Source organism: Phalacrocorax aristotelis, chromosome 8, assembly GCF_949628215.1.
Source record: "Phalacrocorax aristotelis chromosome 8, bGulAri2.1, whole genome shotgun sequence".
In the NCBI taxonomy this organism is placed as follows: domain Eukaryota; kingdom Metazoa; phylum Chordata; class Aves; order Suliformes; family Phalacrocoracidae; genus Phalacrocorax; species Phalacrocorax aristotelis.
The window spans coordinates 14,718,559-14,742,782 of record NC_134283.1 but is presented as its reverse complement, the minus strand read 5'-3'; the positions used below and the strand labels follow the sequence as shown (position 1 = coordinate 14,742,782).

Below are 24,224 nucleotides of genomic sequence, written 5' to 3'. Positions count from 1 at the left end.
TAGATTTTTTTCAGGCAGAAGTATAATGTGCAGTCCATGACTGGAGCTGCCACAGAGTGAGTCTGTACCTTGTTTTATATTCACTTCTGTGTCGAACAGTGTGGTTTCAGCAACCTTTACCTACTATATGAATTGCTTATGAGGCTGCTCTCCAGATGGGCAGTGATTGGCAGTACTTGCTGCTTTGCTTCTCTGGCTTTCCACAAGTATGGGAGCCAGCATTTAATCTTTAGTGCTTCCAGCAGAATGTAAACTGGCAAAAGCTGTTCTCAGCGGCAACATTTCTCCTTCCTTTTTTTTTTACTGCCTTGATTACAAGTCACTCCTAAGAAAAGCAGGATAGCTTTTGCATTCCTCTCTGTCTTTCTGAGTCTGTCCCTGCTTAGAAGATCAGATTAAAAAACATTTCCAGAACTTGTGAATTTGCTGTATGAGTAGTCACACAATTAGAAATTGGGTGATAGCTGCAAAAAGTGGTATCCATAATTAAGGCGTGGAAAATGCTTACATTATTTTCCTTGTCCTTTAATTAGGATAAATGTCTGTATTTCCACACAGCTCATTAGATCACCTGAACACATGTAGAAAAGGGGAGTTTTCCTTAAAAACAAAGTAAGCTGATGAGTGTACTGCTCTAATAGTGTAATTCTCAAGTACTCAGGAGCCTAGGGAGGCATGACAAAACAGCTGTAATAGCCTGTGTACTGCAGAAGAAAATAAGTGGAATGAGTGGTAGGTAATACTGGTAGACCCTTTGCTCAAGTCTCTTTTTCCGTTGCTTTTCTTTGCAAATTATGAAGCTTCCCCTATACCTGATTGAGCCAATGCCAGTCGGCTCTGAGATGGACCCACCACTGGCCAAGGTTGAACTGACCAGAAGTGGAGGTAGTGCTTCTGTGATAATATGTTTAAGAAGGGGGAGAAGGAACTGTGCAACTGCAGCGAAACAAAGGAGTGAGAATATGAGAGGAACAACCCTGCAGACACCAAGGTCAGAGAAGAAGGAGGGGGAGGAGGTGCTCCAGGCACCAGTGCAAATTCCCCTGCAGCTTGTGGAGATGACCATGGTGAGACGGGGTGTCGCCCTGCAGCCCATGATGGTTAATGATGGAGCAGATATCCACCTGCAGCCCGTGGAGGACCCCATGCTGGAGCAGGTAGATGCCCAAAGGAGGCTGTGAACCTGTGAGAAGCCCACGCTGGAACAGGCTCCAGGCAGGACCTGTGGACCCATGGAGACAGGAGAGGTGCACCCACACTGGAGCAGTCTGTTCCTAAAGGACTGTACCTCATGGAAGGGACTCACGCTGGAGCAGTTTGTGAAGAACTGCAGCCTGTGGAAAGGACCTACGCTGGAGAAGTTCATGGAGGATTGTCTCCCATGGGAGGGACCCCAGGCTGGAGCAGGGGAAGAGTGTGAGAAATCCTCCCCCTGAGGAGGAAGGAGTGGCAGAAACAAGGTGTGATGAACTGACCACAGTCCCTGTTTCCTGTCCTCCTGTGTTGCTTTGGGGGAGGAGGGGGAGAAATTGGGAGTAAAGTTGAGCCCAGGAAGAAGGGAGGGGTGGGGCGAAGCTGTTTTAAGATTTAGTTTTCATTTCTCATTATCCTACTCTAATCTGATTGTTAATAAATTAAGCCAATTTCCCCAAGTCAAGACTGGTTTTGCCTGTGACAGTAATTGGTGAACAATCTCTTCCTGCCCTTATTTTGATCCACAAGTTTTCATTATATTTTCTCCCCCCTGTCCAGCTGAGGAGTGGGAGTGATAGAGTGACCTTGGTGGGCACCTGGCATCCAGCCAGGGTCAACCCACCACACATGCTTAATGCTTGTTTGCTTTTGCGGCAATATTGTTAATAAAAGGCCTTACTCTGATATTCAAAGGGTGAAGTTTACTTTTTCACATGCTAATCAGCTAACTTTATTTACAAAGTAAGCCAGTAATGGGTTCAGCGTTTAACTTCCATTGTTTTCCCATAGCCACCTCTCAAGATTAGTGTGAGTCTGTATCAGTCAGAAGCCAGATGAAGTTTCAGATAATATTTTTTAATGCTTCAAACAGTTTATGTGGATTATAATTTGCCAAATCCCATAACTTTAGCTTTCTATTTCAGTTTAGGCATTGGTTGTGGTGGTGGTGTTATTAACAAAATTACTTAGTTGTGTAATTTGTCTTGCAAAAGATGGATTCAGAACTTAGGAGAGGAAGGACAGGCTATGAAGGTGAGGAGAAAAGTTGCCCTGTATGTGGGAGAGCATCTGGAGTGCATGGAGCTCTGGCTGGGGAAGGTGATGAGCCAGCTGAGAGCTTATGGGTCAGGGTTAGTGGGCAGACCAACATGACATTGTGGTGGGTGTCAGCTACACACTGCCTCATCAGGAAGAAGTCTGTCTGTCTGACCTCAGTGCCAGGGAAGGTTATGGAGCAGTTCATCCTGAGTGCCACCATGTGGCACAAACAGGACAACCAGGTGATAAGGCCCAGTCAGCATGGGTTTGTGAAAGGCAGGTCCTGCTTGACTAACCTTATCTCCTTATCTATGACAAGTTGACCCACTTAGTGGATGAGGAAAAGGCTGTGGATGTTGTCTACCTAAACTTTAGTAAAGCCTTTCACACCATTTCCAACAGCATTCTTCTGGAGAAACTGGCTGCTAATGGCTTGGACAGGCATATTCTTTACTGGGTAAAAAACAGGCTGCTAATGGCTGGGCCCAGAGAGTGGTGATGAATGGAGTTAAATCCAGCTGGCAGGCTGTCACAATTGGTGTCCCCAGGGCTCAGTACTGGGGCCAGTTCTCTTTAATATCTTTATTAATCTGGACGAGGGGATCAAGTATGCCCTCAGTAAGTTTGCAGGTGACACCAAGTTGGATGGGAGTGTTGATCTGCTTGAGGGTAGGAAGGCTCTACAGAGGGACCTGGACAGGCTGGACTGATGGGCTGAGGCCAGTTCTATGAGGTGTTCAACAAGGCTCAGTGTTGGGTCTTGCAATTGGGTCACAACAGCCCCATGCAATGCTACAGGCCTGGGGAAGAGTGGCTGGAAAGCTGCATGGTGGAGAAGGACCTGGGGGTGCTGGTCAACAGCCAGCTGAACATGAGCCAGCAGTGTGCCCAGGTGGCCAAGGCCAACAGCATCCTGGCTTGTATCAGGCATAGTGTGACCAGCAGGAGCAGAGAAGTGATTGTGCCCCTGTACTCAGCACTGGTGAGGCCGCACCTTGAATATTGTGTTCAGTTTTGGGCCCCTCAGTACAAGAAGGACATCGAGTTGCTGGAGTGTGTCCAGAGAAGGGCAACGAAGCTGGTGTGAAGGGTCTGGAGAGCAGGTCTTCTGAGGAGAGGTTGAAGGAACTGAGGTGGTTTAGTCTGCAGAAGAGGAGGCTAAGGGGAGACCTTATTGCTCTCTACAACTACCTGAAAGGAGGTGGTAGCGAGGCGGATGTTGGTCTCTTCTCCCAAGTAACAAGCGGTAGGACAAGAGGGAATGGCCTCAAGTTACACCAGGGGAGGTTTAGACTGCACATTAGGAAGAATTTCTTCATTGAAAGGGTTGTCAAGCATTGGAATGGGTTGCCTAGAGAAGTGGTTGAGTCATAATCCCTGGAGGTATTTAAAAGATGTGTAGACGTAGTACTTAGGGATGTGGTTTAGTGGTGGTCTTAGCAGTGCTAGGTTAATGGTTGGACTTGATGATCTCAAAGGTCTTTTCCAACCTAAATGATTCTATGATTCTAAGTAGTAGAGGCAGCCTTCTTCAGACAACTGGAAAAGAATCACCTTTACAGGGCATGGTCCTCATGGTATACTTTCACCACCCAAATATCTGCTGGAAGGGCAATACAACAGGGTACCAGCAAGCCAGGGGGTCTTTGGAGTGCATCAGTGACAAATTCCTACCACAGGTGACTGAGGAACCAATGGAAGGAGATGCTCTACTGGACCTGATATCTACAGACAATGGAGAACTGGTTGGGGATATGAAGGTTGGGGGCAACCTTGGCTGTCATGATCCAGACACAGTGGACAAAGGCAAACAGCAGGATTCCACCCTTGGACTTCAGGATGTGCTTGAAGAATCCCATGGGATACAACCCTGGAGAGAAAAGGGGTCCAGGAAAGCTAGTTGATTTTTAAGGATTTCCTTCTCCATGCTCAGGAGTGGTCTGTTTTGATGTCAAGCAAGAGTGGTAGGAGGCTGCATGAAAGAACAAGAAGCTCCTGAAAAAACTCAAGCCTAAAAACAGACATGGAAAGGTAGCACACAAGAGGTCAAAGCAGGATCAGGTAACTTGGAGGGAATAGAGGGACAGAGTTTGAACACATGTGGGTGGGGTTAGGCACACCTTTTGCGATGCTTGCTTTGCTGTTCCTGCTTCTGCACTGGGCTGATCCAGTGTCTGAGCTGAGCTTTTGCCATAGGCATGAATAGCCCTGATGGCTCAGCATGACATCCAGTAACTGAACTGTGGAATCAGTAAACCATCTTAGACTGCAAACATTTTGGTTATGAAAACTGAAAATGGATCTAGTAAACTTCCAGTGCACTGATGACATTTGTTTGGAAGATGGAGTAATTGAGAAAATTTATCTGTTTGCTGGTACCTCAGAGACTGATGGTATGGATAAGTGACAAAGCTTTTAGTGTATTCAGAAGTTACTTTAAAATGCTGACATTGCAAATCTCACTTGGCTGCCTTTATAATTACTTTATTTTTCATTACTGGGATTGTGAAAAATTTCTAATGCATGTATCTCTCAGGTCTTGAGTTGTATGCAATTTGCAGGGAAAGGTAATATCTCTGGGCTCAGATAAAGCCACAGTCTTATTAGAGTTGTCTAGAAATAACTTATCTGCCATTCCTAATTACAAGCTGCAGACAATGTAAAAATAATTGTACTGTTGTTGAAGGTGTCCATGATCTAATTACCTGTTGTAATGTATTAGGGATACCATATCTATATTAATCTGATACTATATTCTGCAAAGAAAACTTTTACAGAAAGAAAAAGGAAGATCTATAATATGTTTGACAGATTTACTTTTTATGTCTTTAGTTGCTGTTGTAATTAATGTGGGAGAAATCATGGCAAATAGAGAGCAAAAAAAAAAAAGCAACCCACACAGTCCTGTATTACATTATGAACACTTGCTTCAGACGGCAATACGTAAAAAGGATTGTTTAGGATAACCATGAGATAGAAGAAAACCACAGAGTGCTTAAAGAAATAAAAGGCTATGTCTTCTCATTACACTCTTATCCCTTCCTTATAGGTTTGCACAGATTATTCCCAAGACTTGCATGGATTCTGCTTAAGACTCGCACATTTGTAGTGATGTTATCCAGGTACTGGGTGGTCAGGGCTGTTGTGTGCCATCTGCAAGGTCTGAGCACATTTGGCCTTGGCTTCAATTGTTGGATTTTTTAATATTAACCCTGCTGTTTAACTAGTAGCGTAAAGCGGTGTAAGCATGAACTTTTTTTGTGGACTCATCTGAAATACATACCTGGTGTATTACATATTATATTGACTATGATGTGGGGAAAAAATAGTAAGTGCTTTCTAGTCTTCTATTCCACACATTCATGCTATCTGTCTGCAGATTATGTTACTGCTTGTATGGCTGTTGTAGTTGGTTTTCCTTTATGTTCTTTTTTCTGGACAGCTCATAATTTACACCCACAGAGGGATTTTGTTAGCCACATACCTTCTTCAGTGAAATGAAACTTATAATTCTATTATCTGCTTCAGCTTTGACCGCAGATAATTATTGTTCAAGATCATTTGGTATCAAGATCTGCTGGTATCTAATGCTGTGAGGACACCCCTTGTGCTTGTGAAAATACTGAAATCTCAGAAGTTGTCGTTTCTCTTTCTTTTACTGTTAGCTGACTGAGACAAACAACAATTGTGCCACTAACTACAATTTAAAGTTTGTATTGAAACATCCAGTGTGTGCAGTCAAAACCTTGCTTGCACTTGTGTAGAAAGATGGGTATAACAGAGCATGGTTTCCAGATGGGGACAAAAAGAAATCTGAACATATCTGAAGCTGCTTTGAAGCATTAGTTGCTAGCATTTGTTATGGTGTGCATTCTTAATGTCCATGTGTATGAATGATATTAGCTTAGGGTGTCACTTTGCCTTGTACTTATCTAATCTAAGGTTTTACTTTAGAACTTAGTGATTAATTCCTGACATTAAGGTAGCTTGTTCTCCCTACATGGTCTTCCACATTCTATAAAATTCCAGACAATATTCTGGGAAGACTTTTTGCAAGTCTCAAAATCCCATTGTGAACGTTTCTGATTTGGGTATTGCTTTCTTTTGTTAACCTGACTTTGTATGAATTTTGAACCTAACAGCATTCAGTAAGCATAGCTCTGCTTCACAACTGTGATCTCATGGTATGCAGTGTACTTCCTAGGACACAGCACAGAATAGCTTCCATAGTTTTGTCTCTACCGTGCTTAATAATAATATTTTTTAAAAAAATAGAAGTATGGGTTTATCTATTGCAAACATGCATGTGAGAAACTCCATGTCTCCTCAGCATACTTACTGGGATTAATTATATGCAGCCCGTGGGCTCCAGTCCTGATTGCATGGTATTTATATGCATAAAAATCATTATTCCTGTGAGTCATCTCTCTTTCTTCATTGATGCTAAACCATTCCAAGGTAGCTAAGGTAGGGAGGAAAAGAGTTTGTTCTTGTATTCCCTGCACACAGGAGAACCTTTCTAGAGATGTTTATTTTCCTTTGAATTTAGAGGAAAAATAGAACTTTTCATAAAGCTGGAAGCACATTAGATTATCTCAGGCCGACAGCTTTCTTCCAGTGGATTCGCACTGGAAACAATAGATGTTGCAGTTATGCAGAATGATGCCCTACTTCATTCAGTTTTAGGTGGTATTCAGCTCCATAAAAAGGAAGTAATTGGTCCCACCCCAGTTGTTTAATGGCAAAGTATTTTGAAAGTCATTGTCATTCTACTCACAAACTCCACTGCTTTAGAGTATTGCAGCATTTATTTTTGCAGCATCTTTCCTGTTTTAGCCAATAGCAAACAACAGATATTGCTAGGGGTGGTGCTGAATTTTAATTACTTTCATGGTCAGTGATGATTTGCTAGTGTTGCCAAATAGTCTTAGTGGGGTTAGATTGCACAGTGGGGGCCATGAATCACAGAGATTAAAGCCTGAAGGAAACCTTCAAATCATTGTCTTTTGCCTGCTGGCTTGGATTTTTGTTACCTCTTGTGAATGGGTTCAACTAGGTTTGAAAACAGCCTTCTCCTATTCAGGTCACATTCATCTTTTCTGTAAAAAAAGGCCATGGGGGTATACTAGTTGTAAATTTAACTAGGATTAACCTGAATAAACCATTTTTTCTCATTGTGATTTACCACTAAGATTTTACCTGACCATTTTTATCATGTAAATTATGATGAATGCTTCTGCATGGTCTTGTGTTTAATTCATTAGTATGGTTTGACTGTAACTGCTCTCTATAACCTGGAGTACCTGTCAAGCACTGAAGACTCAAGGGATGTGATGGACAGAAATCTTGTGAATGCTTTAACAGCAAATACACAGCTTTGGTATCATTTTTGGAAATAGAAACAATCTTTCTTTTGACAACGGTATTGTGATTTGTTATGATTTATGGAAACAAGTAACAGATTCCAGCTAGATTTTTTTTTAATGTCATTTTGTTTATTGTTCAAAATGTCTGTATCACACAAAGAACTGTCTGTGTTATTAGAAAAAGGCCCATTCCAAAGGTCTTTCTATGCTGAGCAAATTTTGATGTTTTTTCTTTTCCTAGGTAAACCCAAATGAAACCTGGGGAGTAGGGTGATTTCAGGCTCTCACTCCAGCTCAACATTCTGAAAACTTCTATCTTTGTCTTCTTTTTAACTTGAGCAGATTAAAATGAAGTTAGGAAACTTCTCCTGAATTTAACTCTCTTTGTCCAGCTGTATCATCTGTGGCTCATTGTCCTGGTTTCAGCTGGGATAGAGTTAATTTTCTTCATCCTAGCTGGTACAGTGCTGTGTTTTGGATTTAGCATAAGAATAATGTTGACAAGACACTGATGTTTTAGTCGTTGCTTGAACAGTGCTTACACTAAGTTAAGGACTTTTCAGCTTCTCATGCTCTACCAACCGAGAAGGCTGGAGATGCACAAGACGCTGGGAGGGGTCACAGCCAGGACTGCTGACCCCAGCTGGCCAAAGGGATATTCCATACCATATGATGTCATGCTCAGTATATAAACTAGGCAAAAGCTGCCTGGGGGACTGCTGCTTGGGAACTGGCTGGATGTTGATGGAGAGCAATTGCACTGTGCATCACTTGTTTTGTATACTCTTTTATTGTTGTTATTATTATTATTTTCCCTTTCTTTTCTGTCCTATTAAACTATTTGCCTCAACCCATGAATCTTATTCTTCTCTCCCTCCCTCCACCCTCATTCTCTCCCTCATCCCACTGCAGGCAGGGAGCAAGCAAACGGCTGTGTGGTGTTTAGCTGCCTGCAGGGTTAAACCACAGCACTCGTGTATTAGAGCAGCCATTATTCCATGTTTTGGAATTCTAATACAAAGTATGTTTGCAAATGTTTTTATTAGTTTAATCAACTGAAGCAAAATCTAAGATTACAATCCTGTAGTAAGAAGAGACACCTCAGACTTCTTATAGCCATTGGGAATTGTTATATGGTAAAGGAAGGAATCATGGCCATTTTAAGTACAAAAGGACAGTACTAACCTTTCTGTTTCTTGGTGGGTGGGTGGAAGGGTGAGAGCTGCTGTTATAGCCAGTATGAAAATGTTTTCATTGTCCTGCCCCCCTGCTTGCCACATTCAGTGGTGAAGACTTTCGCACTGTGAATAAGATCCCTGAGTCCAATCAAAACATATCAAACTGAAACTGGAATCAATGATCAATGCCCAGTTGCATACTTGGATCTGTGACATGTACATTTTAGCTATTTGGACACTTGGGAACACTTTACAGCATTACTCACAACAGTCCCTGCAGTCAAGCTGTCCATTTGAAAGTATTTCCAGGGTAACATGTATTTTTAAACTGAATTGCTAGGTCAGAATAGTTAGGGAATTGCTGTTTTAAACAACAAAAAATTTAATGGTGAAGGAAATATGGTACTTTGAGAATGTGAAAATAAACATTCTGCAGACTCTGAATATGAAGTTGTTGAGAGCAGTTTACATAAGCAGCTTTCTCACTGAAGAAGTAGTAAAGCCTAATAATTTTTAATAGGCCTATAAATCTCTCTTATGATATGCAGCTACTGTAAACACTTCTTCCATATTTTTCCAAGCATTTATGTAGTGCTGTTAAGTGTTGTTAAAGAGACATGATTGCCAGAGCTAGCCTGTTCCCCCTGAAGGAATTGCCAGCTTACTGGTTGGTGGCTAGAGGGAGTGGAGATTGGACAGGGCAGGCGAAGAAAAGTAAACTCCCAAATGGAAGTTTGGATGGATGGCCGATGTATATTTTTATGAAACCTATAGGTAGTCATGCAGTTATATATGCTAGTTTGTAACTCCACATGAAGAATTGGTAGAGCTGAGGGAAGAAGGGACGGATGTGCCATCAGATCTTGGCTGACTTCTAGAATGATCCTGAAACCAGTGGTTCTCTGAGCGGAGAACCTCCTAAAATGTTTAATAAAGCTAAGTAATGAACTAGAGAGCTAGGTACAGATGAAAAACCCTGTTCTGATTCCTCCAGCTGTAAGGTGGCCCCACAAGCAGAAGGTAGTTGTTTCTGGAAAAACAACATGGCTGTGCTAGCACTGCTCCAAAGGGGTGCAGAAGTGCTGAGGCTGAAGGGATGTGCTGAGCCCTGGCAAGACCTGTGCAAGAATGGAGAAGAGAGGTCAATAATGTGGTGCTTGGTAACTGGCCTGACAGGGGCTTATAGGTGGTGTTGTAACAATAAGATTTGGTAGGAAACGCAAAAGGAGACAATGGATTATAAATAGATTGGTAAACCCAGACTAAGTTGTTTTGTTTTTTTTTTATATACAGCCTGATCCTGAGAAGGCATCTGATTGGATTAGTCTAGAGGTGCAACACAATGATAATGGTCCTTCTATCCATTCCTCTTCTGCTACTTAGCATGAGTCCAGCTTAGCTAGTCAGTGTTGAATCTTGCAGGAATACATGCTGAACCTGTGACAGAAATGGATGAGGCTAAGTGCAGAATCTGTTCTTTCCTTCCTTAGAGATAAACTACGTCTAATGTTTTGGGAACTGGGGATTCCTAGTTTCCATATTGGAAACTAGGATTGGGCCCCATATTGTTACTCTTCATTGTGTGCTGTCCTGTTGGTCTGTCTTTGCTTGTAGAAAGGATTCAGGTATTTTGCAGATGTGTTAACTTTCTTGTGATGCTGCTTTTCTGTGGTGTGGAGTGAGGGATATGAAAATTTCTGGGGAAGTCCCGGGGAAGTCCTTGGGAACTGCAAGCACAGACACCTGCAAGTTCTGCAGGCTATGTGCTACTGGAATGGGATGGATAAAGCCCATGTGGCTGCTCGTCATTCATATTGTGGCCACATCCAGCACTGGCTTACACAAATTCCTACTTTACCCAAGTTGTATGGTACCTATATAACAAGACTTAAGTTTCAGAAAACTCTGGAACTAAAATAATGAAGTATATAACAGATTTGTAGCAGAGACTGCTCTACTAGGGGACTTACTGTGAATGCCTCTTAGCTTTGGGAGGATTCTGGGTCCAGAACAAAATTGTTGACTTCCTTATAATGAGAAAATTTAAACCTAGTTCTATACTATGATTCCCCTTTCAAGCTTAGATTGGTGGACGTAATAATCTTGATTAACTAAAGACATGAGTTGCACAAAATATGAGCCCTCAGCCCTAGTAAGATACGTCTCCCAGGGATACATGTTCTGAACATTTTCAGGTAATGATCAAATGGATATACCTGTCATAAGTAAGTAACTTTTCTTTATGCCTGCAGAAAAAGTTAGTGTATGTTTTGGTGCTTGGACTACTCTGGTGCTATTTATATTTCAAGGTCTTTGGAGTTGGATAGAAAACAAGGAACAGGACAGTTTAAAGAATGAATTCCTACTTTGGGTTTTCCTTTTTTTTAAAGATACTCCCATAAAAATGGTAAGCCAGGCCATACAGACCTGAGTCCTATTCCCTGGAATTATTTTTATTACATTTTAAATGTGAGACTATGAAAAGATAATTTACCCAAGATGCCATATTGCTTTGTACACAGCATACATAAAGGAGTAATTTCAACCACCATTCAAATATAGCTGTCCCTTGTGTGAAGCACAAAAGCAAACCAGAAAATTTGCCCATGTGGTTTGAGACAGATTTTGAAAGAATAGCATTAAGCAGCAATATATATATGGAGTTGCATAGTGAGGTACTGCCTTGGAAAAAACGCTTGATGGAAGTACAAGGCCTTGGCACCATTTTACATGCGAGAGTGTCATGCTTTAGCCCCAGCCAGCTAATGAAGGCCCTTGGTGTCAGGGTGAATTTCACTGTCATGCTTGGGGGCTTAGTAACACCTGGATCTGTTTGTAGAAGAGAGAACAGCCATTATTTTAATGCTCATTTGAAAGGGATTCTGAACTGAAGACTAAGAGTATCTATCACTTTCTGAGTATCTGTAAACAATCTCATGATTTACATTAAGATAAAGTTGTAGAGTAGCACTGCGTTACACTGCGCATGTGGCTTTCTGGTAGAGTGGCTGCCAAACCACTTAATCAGATCTACTGGACAAGACCCAGCTGCGACAGGTGAAGATTTGCTCTATTTTTCCTAAATGCGCTTTAAGCTTTTCTTGCCAGATACATTTTGTAGGGAGTGCTGTGAATTGATGATGGTGGTGGTGTGTATGAACTGTGCAGACCCACACTGGGGAAAAATTACATCAGCTGTACAGAGCTTTATATGTTTTCCAACCAACACGTAATGTTGGTTTTGGAACAAAACACAAGTAATGCAGACCCTGGGTGTCTGAAATGTTAACAGATTATTTTTCAGACAATAAATGATCTAATGTGAAGCCTGGGTAAGCATATAAAGATAATAATAAATTGTTTAAGATGTTTTTCCTCGGCGAAAAATACATTAAGATTCCACTTTTTTTATACTTACGTGACTTCTTAAAGAAATTAGCCCACTCTAATGCTGTCCACATCCTGAAATGTTACAGAAATTTGAAACAAATGATGTAAATTATTTTATTTTTGCATGCAGAAGTGAAACTCTGGCCCTATCCTAAGGCAGTGACATTTTTGTACCTGGAAGCTTTGTATTTTCTGAAAGCTGCATTGCTGACAATCTAGAATTAAATGCTGTAACTTCAACTGCAGTTTTTAAGGACTTATCCTACATGGGCTTTAAAAATCATACCCAGAATTAGAAAAGTTATATAATTAAGTGCAGCTTAGCAAAAAAAGATAACGAAGCTCTAAATATGAAATAAATTCAAATCTTCAATTTTCCTTAAGATATAATTAATCTTCACATTTTTGTTAGTTACTCAACCATACTTAACCTGCTGACAATATTATTTCTCTCTTATTCAGAGTTTGAATTTTACATTATTCTCAGTTGTTCTCTGTTGTAATTTTGGTTAGCCTTCAGGATACAGTAAAAATATTGCATCCATCTGCTGAAAAACTAGCTGCATCTGCGTTTTGTTTGCCAAGACACATGCTTTTGTAACTTAAAAAACTGAGTGTTCCGGTGTAAAGGGAAAGGAATCTCAACCCAGACATATGAGGAAAATCTGAAAAAAGTAGGAAATAATTCCCTTGTTTAGTTTTCACGTGAAGCAGTTTGCCGACTGTTTTAGCTAAGTGAGCGCTGTAGTCTGCAGATGTAGGCAGGGGGACCTTATAAAGATCACAGTCCAGTTCTGCTTGTTGCATCACTTCACTTTTCCAGAGTGTTGCATTAGGTGAAGTCTGGGGCTGCTGCTGTTAACAGCAAGTCACAGAAGTAATTATTAGTTACAGTTATGACCCAGTTCCTCCTAGTTTCATTGCTTATATTTCCCTAAAAGCTCTCAGGAGCAGAAAAAAGAGAACCCAATCCTGCAATCGCACTGTAGGGATGGTACCATGACCATGGGGGGTATTACTTTCTTGAGTTCATCAATTACAGGCTGGAAGCAGGCCGCATTTCAGCTCTCCACGTGGGTGCACCTAGCCTGTATGTTGAAGTCACAGCATCGCGCAGGTGTTTGTGCTGTACCCCACGTGCTTGGTAAGAACGGCGGCTTCCTTCTACTCTTCTCTCCACAGCAGAGTGGCTTGGTGAAAGCAGTGCCATGAGATTGGGGGGGGGGGGGGGGGGGGGCGGGGGCGGCGGGCGGGGCTGCTGCAGCCAGCAAAGTAGCCGCTTGCCAGCATCCACAGGCATTAGTCAAAGCAGGAAGAATCCCCTACACTCAACATCACTCCTGGGGAAGCATGTGTGTTGAAGTCTTTGGTTAGAGACGCTCCTATTTTGGCTTTTGTCTGATTTTTCTCATGGTTTGATCAAGTACGGTTATGGGTTGAGAATGCCCACTTTTTTCCCTTAAAAGAGTTGATAATTGTGCTGTTTTATAAAAACAGCTAGCTACACATCTGCCACTTCTAGCCCAAACTCAAGTAACTCTCATGTTTCAAGCAAATGTATTTGTGGCATACACATGGAGTATAAGGTTTTCTCTGGATTGCATTCTGCTGAGGTGTGTTTGTAAGAGAGAGCAAGCAAAAACAGAGCGGGAGTTGGGTGAGCTGAAGACACAGTGATAGAGCAAGTGTGGGAAGCATGGACCCCAGGAAGAGAACACTAAGGTGAGGAACTGTGGGAGTGCTGTGGGGAAGGCTTCAGAGGCAGGGACAGAGCATCTGTTGCCTCCCTAGCTGAACAGCGGTTAATTATGGAAGTATTTGGCATCGTCACAGCTCCTCTTCTAAATGGAAGCAATCTCTGAATTCCTTTTCCCCAGTGGCCCAAAAGGCATAATGCAAGCTAAACCCTTTTCAGGCACTTTGGCTAAGATCACAATTGCCAGGCTTCTTTATTATAATAATTTATGCTGCAATGTAATTCCTAAAGTAACAGTAATAATAATTCAGATGGTGACAGACTCTTAATTAGAATCACTACAGAAGACTTCAGCTTTTAGCCACCTCACTCTTCCTACTACCAACACATATTTGAGTGCAACAATTTGCTAAGATAGATAAAGTTAAAACAGCCTGGTAACAGCTATGAGAGCTGAACACACTCTGGATCTCTCCAGGTACATGTATAGAGCTAACTAGGAAAATGGTAAGCAGTTCTATCAAGTTTTTGCCTTGATTTTACTAATTTTAATGACATTTTAAAGGTATGGGAACAGCTAAATAACCCACAAAAATTCATAGTAAGCAACTGTCTGATATACATCCTGGTAGATTAACTTCTAGACCAGTACTGAAAATAATGAAGAAATATTGAGCAGAAGGGGAAACAGGCAAGTGTGAAAAACTTCAAGAGGGACTGCAGTTGGCTCTTAGCCAAAGAGTTACCAATATGATTAAACTTTAGACCTTCTTCTGGAAGGGGTATAAACTCTCACGCTTAATTGGAAGCAGCATCCCAATTGGAGGGTGGGATAGACAGGAAACCTGTCTTTCTAAGTAGTTACTCACCATTTCCTACTGCAAAGCATTTTGTTCCTTTCTAGGACACAGTAAGGAAAGAAGGTTAAACAGATGGTTAGCTTGACTCACATGGCAATTCCTGTTTGCCCTGAGTAAATCAGGAATCAAAGCAGTCATGCGAACAATCTCAGTCCACTGAGGTAGCAAGGTCCTTGTTGCTTTATTTTAGTCTGAAATTCATTTCAGACACAAATAGACTGAGAAACAGATGATGATGAATAATTGAGTTAATTCAAGAAAACTCTGGGGCTACATCTATCACAGTAGGTGTAAAAACAAATGCATGCGAACTCCTTCCTATATCAGGGTGGATTATCTAATTATTGTCAACCTTTTGGGCAGCTGTCTGCTTAGGTCTACTAGGTGGGATTTCTTGTGGGAAAGTCACTTTCATTAACATCTTAGACTGAGACTTGAAGCAATGTAGCACAAAGCGTGTTACATAAGAACATAACCTCTAGTTATGTTCACTTATTAGTCACTTCTAGTTATGTTCAGTTATTAAACTGATGGACATACTGAATAAAAGAGTTTTCTTAAGCATGTAAAAATGTAGACTTTTTTACAATCCGAGTGTGCACATTAATTTAGATGAAAAATGCCCCATGTAACCTTGTCTTAAATTCATGATAATGATATTCTCATATAAAAAAAATGCTTATTCGCTGCTTTCTAGGTTAGTCAACTAAGGTCAGAATAAAAGTTAAACAATTTGGGAGGGAAGGATCTTTTCATCCCTCTGGTCTTTTCTGGAATCTCTTCTGGCGTTAGAGATCCATCAGGGACCTTAGTAATTACCATGTTTAAGGTGGCTTCCACACAGGAAAAAATTTGTCCATCACTCTGCTGTCAGGCACATGTTGTTCATTAATAATAGCAAAGATAATGGAAAGATGCAAATAAATAATGTTCTTTAACCTCCAAAGATATCAAGGGAATCTCTCCATCTCTTTCCTCCCTTATATGCAAGTCTACATTTATACATATAATTTAAGTTCCCCTGGGATTGAGAGAAAACACATGTTAAAGTCCCATTTCCTGTGAAATAAAAATTCGGATTTTTAAAAAACCTCTACTGCAGTAAGTAAGAATGAGGATGATGCTACATGGAGTTCAGATTCTAATATTTTTGCATCCTTCATGGTACTTAGTGTGTTTTCCTCAGGTACTTTTTTTATAACAGAGAAGTCTAGCTGTGTAAGGCCTTTTTTTTTTTTTTTTTCTGTAATTTAGGCTGGTATAAAGTGTTTCTAGGTAACTTTTAGCTCACTGGTATGCAAACAGGCAAAATTCTTTCTCCAGCTAACATCAAAGCTAAAAGTACATCAAAAAAGTTTAATGAAGAAACTAATGGATAAGCTATTAAAAATTCAACAGAGTGGTCAGTGTCTGGCAAAGTTAAAAGACAGATAATAACATTCATATGCTAATGTGAAGCTGTTTACCTGAGGGAACTATAAACCTATCAAATTGTCTGAAGTTGCTATTAAAGTTCATTAATTCTTTTCGAAGATGACAGACATTCCTATTTGAATGTAGATAAATATTCATGGAAGAACTTCATTTGGAATGAAAAATTTGTGATTAATAACATATCTGTTCAAGATATAATAGGCTGCTACTTGTATGTTGCAACAAAGGCAGATTGCATCATGTGAAAAAGTGAATAGTCACAGGTGTCTTTAAAGGCTCTGTACAGTAGAAGAGACATAGCTCTTAGTTTTTTGTTGCGGGGTTTTATTGTTTGGTTGGTTCGCTTGGGTTTTGTTCTTTTTTTTAATAAACAAACTAACCCATGGGTGTTCCACTGTTCTTTTGTCTCTTTTTTGAGGTTAAAACTAAAGTATTTCATAGTTTTTTTCCTCCTGTCAGAGTGGATTTCATCTCCATTTCTTGAAGGAAAAGGAAAATTTTCACTAAACAGATACATTTGTCTAATACCTCAAAGGCTTATGGGAAAAGTCATGGAGAGGGAGGCGGGGGAAAGGAAAATGCATTGAAAGCTTGTTTCCACATCAAGTCAATGATAACTCATGTGAGGCAGCAGCAAGAAAAAGGGAACACATGAACATATGGATCTGGTAGAGAGAACTTCTGGTCAATCTTAATTGTTGGTGTTCTTTTCATAAATGTTTTTTACATTTAAAAACTAAAATAGATCTCAAATAAACCTGGTTTCATTCTTTTATGTACAAAGTACCTGTGTAGTTATTTGTATTAGTTAGTTATTTGTTATTAGTTATAAGTACAGGTGATAGCTACTGACTAAGCACTGCACAATATTCCAGTTGTTCAGGTGATTTGGTATATGGTCAAGCCAGTGCAACACACCTTCCTGTGAAATTTTTGTCTTAATTTTGATCCCTTACGTGATTTTTCTGGTGGTTAAGGAGTAGAGTTCACCCCTGAACCATGTCCTTTGAGAGGTTTTTTTAGAAGAGCTTACTTATTTTTATTACTGATTTCCATGAAATTGTAGGATTGTAACGTGTTTCAGGTCTCTGGCACTATAAAATATCTGTGAAATCAGTCAATAACTTAACATACTTTTGAAGAGATTGTTGACATACACAGTAATGGCTTAAGCTTTGACTTCTTGGGGAAAACTAGCACTGTGCAACATTGTTAAAACAGGTGTAAGTGCTTTAAGAACTGTCCTTAGATCATGACAAATATTGGTTAATGAGGAATCAATGAGTGGGTGTTTTAGTGAATTAGTATCAAAATTAATGCTATTCAATATTTTTGTAGATAGTTTCAAAATAAATATAAAATCACGAATGATGACCCAAGAGGAAGGTCTGTATCATGGACAGAGCACTTGCTGATGCTACACACTGTTTAGGCCAGTTCCCTGAGGCTTTAGCACAGCCAAATTCAAAACTATACACCCAGGAACAAGCAGCACAGTTTTATCTGCACAATAGAGATTATATTCTCAAAAGATCTAACTCTGAAATGACGTAAAGAAATCTTCAGCTCCAGGGATCTGCCTGTAACACAGTTGGAGATGGGGAAGGTGGGAGTGTGTGTAGCTGGCCTGTGGGCCCCTGGCAATCAGTACATTGGAGAAAAGAACTGGAAGGCTCAGAGGTGCCAAGAACCCTCTGCAGGACAGCATGTCTAGGGAGAGAGATCTAATCAAGCTAGAGTTATCAGTCTTCCTTGCTGAGATTCCTCACATCCAAGGATTGTGTTGCTCAGAAGGTTTCTAATTCTTTCCTGGGTAAATCAAAGAACGAGGAGCATTTTGTTTTCTTTCTTAGGTATGATTTGGTCCTAAGTTTTTATCACAGATACACAGTTACTATAGTATTACTGCACTGATATTCTTTCCAAATAATTGAAAAGAAATAGAAACATATATATTGCAGAAGCAGATAAAGGATGCCTAATGGGTAGAAAGGGCTGATTTCCTCTAATCAGATAGAGAAAAGACCTGGATTAACACACTTGCAGTTGAATAGCCATTGAATATTGTGCACAGATTTCATTGGATCCCCTCTATGCTTTTTGATGAGAGACTATACTGCAGTGGCAAATGCTGGGGTTGTACTCTCAAAGGAGCAGCACAACAGAGTTCCCATTTTATGGCTTTGTAACAAATCTGCTAACTTTTAGCAGCCCATGTGTTAAATGTTTTATCTTTTTCAGAGCCAAAATTCTGAGTGGATGTTACAGATGGTGATATGCATGCTTTTGGAAAGATGATGAATGCCTCTAGCCCTAGCTGCAAATGGTTAACTAATTAATTATTGTACAGCAAGTTTTTGATTATGATACAGTATAAATTTACAGAATTAGCTTTGGTGTATACTTTTATTCAAGAAACAATAGCTTTTAAGCATAGTATTTATTCACTGGAGGAAATTCACCTCTACCTACAGAACAACCACAGAACATATGCACCATGTGAGCTGCCTTCAAAGTAGTGGTTAAATACTGAAGGGGAATTGTGGCTGATACCGTATGCATGTGCAAAATCCTGAAATTCATTCCTAAGGTGAAATTCTTGGTGGGTCTGTGTATGTGGTTGCAATCTGCCAGCCCCTGTGCTTTGGCCAGGCAGACTCTGCACCAAGCCAGATCATTCTGCAGGTGACAAAATAGTGGTAAAAAAAGGGATAACTGTTCTTTGGGCAGGTAAAGTATCTAAAGAGAAGAGACAAAGGTCAGAGCAATATATATATATATTAAAAGAAAAATCAATATGGCCAAATCATTGGCCAGAGCCATAGGCCATAAGGTTAGCATATAAACTGTGTCAATATTAACTACTCTCAATGGAAATGCAGATTGCTGGAGCAAAGAAGCAGAACAGGGAAGAAGTGGGACCAAAGAGAGACCCAGCCATTGCAAGTGGGGGCCAGAGGGGAGGCGGTAAGGTCACTGTGCTGGCCAAAATGGCACTGGGAAACAGGACTTGGTGTAATTGCCTTGTAAATACAAAAAAATGCACTGAGGAAATTCCAACTTTACCACTAGCTTTTTCTCCTTACTGAAACAGTCTACTTCTTTGGATCCCCATCAATGCTAAAATAGCCTAGCAATAATAACAATAACTGAAACAGTAAGCAAAGCCCCTGTGCTGCAAGCTAATCTGGAGATCAATTAGCTGTGTTTATTCTTGGTGAGGAATATATAGGCTGCTTTCTGAAATATCAAGGCTGCCTCCTTCTGAGGAAGTGTGTTGGGTTTTCACATATCATTACAGACACTGAGGGCTTGTTTGCATTTGCTGAAAGTGTATTTTATTTGTCTGGTTGCTTTTCTTTATGGGAACAAATATTTGAAGTGGTTAATCTTATGAGAATAAATATTTCAGCAGGTTCCTAAACTCCCCAAGGTAAATAATACAGTCATGGTAGAGGCCACCTCTGTTATATTAATAATTGATGTTTGGCTTCCTTCTAGCTCAACTGTAATCTATTCATTCTGATTTGTAAAAGTGCAATTAGAGCTGAATTATAGTAATCAATAGAGCAGCAGCATTCAGAAGCAGGGAACATAGCAGGAAATTTAGCACACAGGAATTTTTTAGAGGCATATTGCAAAAGCTACCATAATTGGATGGAATTATAAATTATCACAAAGGAGATTAAATTATAATTGATCTAGACATTTTCAGAGGTTCTTTTTTTAAACCAAAACCAAGTTCTAACAATTTGGCTGAAATTATTTCCTTTCCTTATATCTGTGTCATGTCTCTCAGTCAACCCATATGCTAATGAAGTGACTGGGAAAACACAGCTTTCTTGCGCTTATCCAAACCTCTACACTGTTTGTGGGCAGGAAAAAGAAATAGAGAGGGATGTAATGGGAAACAGGTCCTTCATTTGGAAGACTGAGTGGCAGATGTGGGAGGCTGTAAAAATCATTAGTGTTAACAATGGACAACCTGAGGAACAGAAGAAAACTCACATGTGCTATAGCCAAAGGAAATACAGACTGTGGTGGGGGGGCAGGAGAGAAAAAACAAAACACCCCTCCCCTGCAAGGTTCTGTAAGAAGGTTTTGGTTAACCATCCCAAATGTAGAGACTGCCATAGAGAGAAATGTGATAGTGCCCAGACTTTGGTGTAGAGAGAAGCAATAGAGAAGGAAAGGCCTTGGAAGCATTGTGTTGCAGATAATGAAAATAAAGTAGTTACAGTACTGAGATGAGGTGGGCTACTACAAGCCTATGGCTCTGACCTGTAACGCCTGTTTACATGTTGAAGCTTACACTGAAGTACTACTTTGAGCATCTCTGTGACCTAGGCAGACTCTGTGGGGGTTTTGGTGCCTTTGGGACTTAGCTACCTTCAAAAAATCTGGATAATGTCTACCACCCTCTGTCTCTTCCTGCTTCCTCTCATGCCAATGTGTTAGTCTGGAATAGCCTTCCGCAGTGTTCAGGATACCCTTTCTGGACCTCATGTGTTCTGTGGGGCTGGCAAGAACAGCTTGCATTAGATTTATTTCTGCATTTCACTGTTCACTTTGGTTGAATGAGGCGCAAAGCCTGTGGTACAGTGTTGTCTCCCCTTAATATTTCATTCAGTCAAATTAAGGACTCTCTCAAACTGAGCTGAGGCCTGATCTGGTGCTGGGTCTTGCCAAAAATCTAGCTTCTGCCCCAGTGCTGGAGGGAAGCTGCTTTGGCAGCACAGGACACTGGACACTCCTCCCCATGCAGAGGAGCTCTACAGGGGGACAAGCTGCCAGTAAAGGTTGAGTTTACAGGGTATGGTGAGCTGGATCCAGAGCTACTGGGAGACACTGGGAGACTGTAAATGTAAAAGCACAATAATAAGTGATTGTTAATATTAATAATCACCACCATATTCTCCTGTAGAGCATTTTGACATTTGAGGTGAAACTAAGTGTTTTCAGTCATCTAGAAAGTGTGTTCAGCTTTGCACACTTGAACAAGGAAATTAAATAATTAAAGCTCTGTTTAAAACAACATGTTTTTGTAGGAAGCATTAGCTTGTCACTGTGTAATGCATGCATCGCTCTGTATGTGCGTTACATTTTAATGCCTCCATCTTCCTCATAAGGCATATTGTCTTCTGATGCAACCCTCTCTAATAAGCCTATCCTGACAGTTGTCATGTGGTACTGATTGCTTTCAGTGAGTAGCGTATCCAGTAATTGTTTTCCTCTCCTATCAAGATATAATATACCTCAGTCTCTGTACATAGAAATGCACCTTCTTATAGTGTAATATGTATTGGTTTTTTAATTTTTTTTTTTAATCACTATAATGAAATTATCCCCTTCCACATCATGGAGTACCATCGTGCTTATTGATTTATTGCTGTACCTGTTTACGTTCATGTGCTGATTTCGGCTGGGATAGAGTTAATTTTCTTCACAGCAGCTAGGATGGGGCTAGGTTTTGGATTTGTGCTGGAAACAATGTTGATAACACAGGGATGTTTTCGTTCCTGCTGAGCAGTGAAGGCCTTTCCTGCTTCTCACCCCACCCCACCAGCAAGTGTGCTGGGGGTGCACAAGGAGTTGGGAGGGGACACAGCCAGGACATCTGACCCCAACTGATCCAAGGGATATTCCACACCATATGACATCATGCTCAGTGTATAAGGCTGGGGGAAGCAGAAGGAAGTGGGGGTTGTTCAGAGTTAGGCATTTTGTCCTCCCAACTAACGGTTACATGTGATGGAGCCCTGCTTTCCTGGAGGTGGCTGAACACCTGCCTGCCCGTGGGAAGGAGTGAATGAATTCCTTGTTTTGCTTTTCTTGCATGTGTGGCTCTTGCTTTACCTATTAAACTATCTTTATCTCAACACATGAGATTTCTCATTTTTACTCTTCCAATTCTCTTCCCCCCATCCCGCTGCAGGGGGAGTAAGTGAGCGGCTGTGTGCTGCTTAGTTCCCAGCTGGGTTAAACCGCGACAGTTGGCTTATCAGAAAGGTGCTTCCAATGCATTAGCAAACCCCTGAAGTGCTTCTGGAAATAGGAAAAAGTGCTTGGGTAGCTGTAAATATAGGAAAGAAGGTTTACAGTTTTATAAAACTTACAGCAGAAAATTGCACTTACGCTAAGATTGTAAGTGTGCTCAACCAGGCTATCTTACAGCTAACCTCCACAGGGCAGGAGAATTGAGGTTTTCTTTGGCCCTGGCCTGCTGCCTTTGGCAGCATTTCCCAAATGTAGGCAGCAGTGCCCTGATTTTCTCACTTTGTTTACTCTGCTTTGAAACAATATCTATTAATGGGAAGAGGCAGAAGCTGCTAGATGTTAATCCTACCCTGCAAAATGAGAATTAGGCACTATAGTTGGGCATCAGTTTAAAGACTTTTCCAGGAGCTATGTCAATTTAGGGTTAGGAGACCATTAAAATGTTGTAGCCAACCTACATACCTCCATGTACGTGCTGTCTGGGAGGAGGGGAAGTAAACAAATCAACAAACAAGTAATTCCTGCAATAAATATCGTCTGACTGAACTTGAGAACAGCACAGTATGCTACAGAAGAATGAATAAATCAATGATAATAACAGAAGCTGATTACATTGTGATGGGCAATAGTAGCAAATAGGCCTTACCTTGCATTGTGAAATAGAAACTTATGGCCAAACAAATAAGTCTAGATTCCCAGAGAGAGCATTTTCATCAATCTATGGGCAATGACCCTCAAAATTGTGTATTCAAAAAAAAAAAATTATTTTCATAAGTGCAGCCTTGGACCTTAGTGTGGCTGAGAATAAGGTATTTGTGTTGCTCAATTGCACATGCGACCTATCAACAGATTTTCATCCCACTGAGAAATGCTGGTGTTCACAATTGATGCTGTCCAAGATCTGATCACATATTAGCATGTATACTTTCTGCTCTTGCTTTAACCATCTACTCTTCCTTCTTCCTCTTCATTCAGATAAATAATGACTTTTTATAATCAAGAGAAGAGAATTTTAAACCATTGAAAATGAACCGGGGACTTAACCCTTTGAGGACTTACCTGAATAACCTGTACTCCCATAGGCGTACTCCTCTTTGGGGCGCTTTGTTTGCTTTAATATGTGGAGGGTAGAGAACAAGCTGATTTTGCTTTTTTCACACAGTCCCCAAATTTTGAACATGCATGCACACTTTTATACCACTGGAAAAAATAATTATTTTGTCAAATACTTGTTTATTTTTGTAGAAGTACAAACACCTGTGTAAAAAGCCAACGTATATCAGTTGTGAGCTCCCCAAACATGTTATTTCAGCTTGAGTCAATGAAGACCTTGGGCGGCACATACTTCATTTTCAGTAATGTTTGGATTATTCTAAATTGTTAATTTACTCACTGTTTGAATTTGGTGAGCTCTAGTACTCTTGGATTTAAAAAGGCTTAAGTCTGTGCTTAAAATTAAGCACATTTTGATTTTTTTTCTCACAGGGGACTGCTAATTATCATAGCTGGCTATATTTGTTCTGAAAGAGCTTAAAAACTTACCTTTTTGTGTATCCTATTAAGAAGTACAAGATACTTCTGCTCCATGCTTTTTCTGCCGTTTAACAAAGTTCACTGAACTTTCATGAATGCGACTGTTTTCTTCTACTAATGTAGGACAGTTAGTCATGAAATTCATTGCTCTTTTGTCAATGTTTAGCCCCAGCCAGCAACTAAGCACCATCCAGCCACTCACTTACTTTCACTCTGGTGGGATGGGGATGAGAATCAGAAGGCTAAAAGTGAGAAAACTCATGGGTTTGAGATAAAGACAGTTTAATAGGTAAAGCAAAACAGTAATAGTAATAATAACAACAATAATATAATGAAAAGGAGAAGCAAAAGATGCGCACACAAGCAAAACAAAACAAGGAGTTCATTTTCTCCTTCCGAAGGGCAGGGAGCTGTTCATCCATCTCCAGGAAAGCAGGGCTCCATCATGTGTAACCATTACTTGGGACGACAAACACCATAACTCTGAACGCACACACACTCCCCTTCTTCTTCTTCCCCCAGCTTTATATGCTGAGCA

At 40.5% G+C, this 24,224-nt stretch overlaps 1 long non-coding RNA gene across 2 annotated transcripts in view; it reads left to right on the top strand.

The window, feature by feature from the left end:
* The window catches only part of LOC142061020 (uncharacterized), a 238,252-nt gene extending 232,917 nt beyond the window's left edge, over positions 1-5,335 (top strand). For both annotated transcript variants that reach the window (XR_012662019.1, XR_012662021.1), the window contains one exon: positions 5,282-5,335. This is a non-coding gene — a long non-coding RNA (uncharacterized LOC142061020). The remainder of the gene's footprint in view (positions 1-5,281) is intronic.
* The last annotated feature ends 18,889 nt before the right edge of the window (positions 5,336-24,224 follow it).